Source organism: Wolffia australiana, chromosome 2 (assembly GCF_029677425.1).
Source record: "Wolffia australiana isolate 7733 chromosome 2, ASM2967742v1".
Taxonomy (NCBI): domain Eukaryota; kingdom Viridiplantae; phylum Streptophyta; class Magnoliopsida; order Alismatales; family Araceae; genus Wolffia; species Wolffia australiana.
The window spans coordinates 11,953,566-11,955,884 of NC_135836.1; positions in this window are offsets into that span (position 1 = coordinate 11,953,566).

Consider the following 2,319-nt stretch of genomic DNA (forward strand, 5'->3'; position numbering starts at 1 on the left):
TTGATCTGGATGAAGACAAGGATTCCACGCAGTGCAAAATACATAACAAAATCAAGGGACATCGATGAAATCATTGAAACAAAGTACCTTTGTACGGTTCACATCTGCGATTTCTTGGATCCCGAAGTGAGATGAGTCGAGGTGCTCAAGTGTGCAGCCTGTAGACATACTCAGGCAGTCATCGGTATGTTGGATCTCCTCTTCTCGATGACCCTGTTGTACCTCCGTCGTCGTGGTTAAGTCTTCCCAATTGCATCATAAGTGGAGAGAAGTCATGGGGAGAAGGGAGAAGAAGGGGAAGGCCCCTGGACAATTTTGGCCTAGGGAAATTTCGTTTAGGGAATTCCCCTATTTATACTAGGTGGGTATTTTTCATAAAATCCCTAAATTGAAGTATATCTTCTGATGTTCAAAAGGCCATTTGCGTGTGACCCTATAGGTCCATATATCAGTCCATATATGACTCTAGCGGCCCATAAACCTTTATTAGCCTTCAAAATTAATTAACGATATTATCATATAGATTAATTAATGCTTGATCGATTTAACTCAATCGATAGGTCGAGTCTCCAACACGTGGGGTGTCAAGCTACACCTCGTGCTCTAGAATCATTAGAGTGTGTATCAACATCAATTATTATGTACGCATAGTCCCGCATCCACTTGAAGCTCCTAGGAAAACTAAGGGTATGGTCCATTGTAAAACCCGAATCGATCATCCGAGTTTGTATTGATGCCTTTGGAAATTCTCAGAGAACTCTTCTCTGGATATTTCAGTGCCTTAGCAAAGGACCTTATCGCATCATCTTCTTTGAGATATAACCTCTTATATCGAGGGTGGACAATCTCGTCTTGACCATTTAATTATCTTCGTGACCTTCTTGATGAACTCTATCTAAGAACGTTTGGAATCCTATGATTAGAGACTTGTTGGCTATAATCAAAGTACAACCATTGTCAACAAGCCATCTTTGGTGTCTCAAGTTTAAGGACCACTCATACAACCGTGACATCAATCAACCTGATTGACAGTTCAGTATAATACCATACAGGATTCATACGGATCATTTCAGTGAACTCTTTCTACTAAAGAACACCCACTATGTGTCCTACACTAATGGCTACAGGAACATCCATAGTCATCACATTAATGAGGCTTGATAGCACTATTTTATCTGGATACAGCGATGTCCTTCTTGCGTATCCTTTGAATATGAATATTAAGGACACATGCTTCAAGAGTAGTGATCTCCACATTACGATCTTATTGTAATTCACTAAGTCTGATCATGTATGCATGGACTTCATTATAAGCATCACACATCCACTATAATGAATATGTTCTATTAATGAATATGGAACGAGATATGGAATGCGTAATTGGCTTGCCGAACACATATATTTCAATCATGAACTCATAATTGTATTCAAGAAAACTCAAGAAAATAATTCTTCAAGAACTGGTCACTCCCCTCGAAGTCATTAAGCTGAGAAAGTTTCTCTTGAATCACTGCAAATCATTACCATATAAATTATGCTCCTTAAAAAATGAAGCTCAAGATTTTTTAATAAATATGCAGATGGAGGTCCTAATAAAAATGACCTCCCTTACTGATGTGATACGACGACGGCCGGGATCGATCGGCGCGTTTCACGTCACAGGGTTATGATGCGAATGTATGGGATGTAAGCCGAATGATGAGAAAATACGAATGAGCAGATAAGGACTTGACGGATAACGACGTCGGCCGTACCGATCAAAGAGAGACGAGTGAACCTAAGATCAAACTCCCAATGACCCGCTGGACCTACTAGACGTCTACTAAGTGAGGGGCATCTAACAGCCCTGGAGCGTTCGGCGTCCAAGTCGGATGACAGTCCGTCTACCACAAGAATCCCTATGCTCGACAAGGTGGCTAGTCCTATCCGATGATGTTTGAGAATATCACGGTAGCGGACGCGATAGGGGAAGACGAGACTGTCGAAGAAAATAATACTGGAGTTTATAGAGGGGAGACGAGACTGACCTTTGTATCGCTTAGTCCAAGGCGTCCATGTCGTCGAGCGGATGCTTAGTGTTGGGTCGTGCGGACGAGTGTCGTTGGCGAGGACAAAACCGGGTGCGGACGGTGCGGTCGTAACTACCAGCAGAGAGCTGAGTCCACGGGTGGCGTGCAACAAAAGTCAGAGCAGAGGGCGCACAAGGCGCGCGCTTGGCTGGCGCACGGCGTAGTCGTGTGGGCGGGCAAGACAACAAACCAAGTATCGTGGGAATAGTCGTGGGGGTGGGGCAGAAAACCAAGTAATCGGTTATGGCGT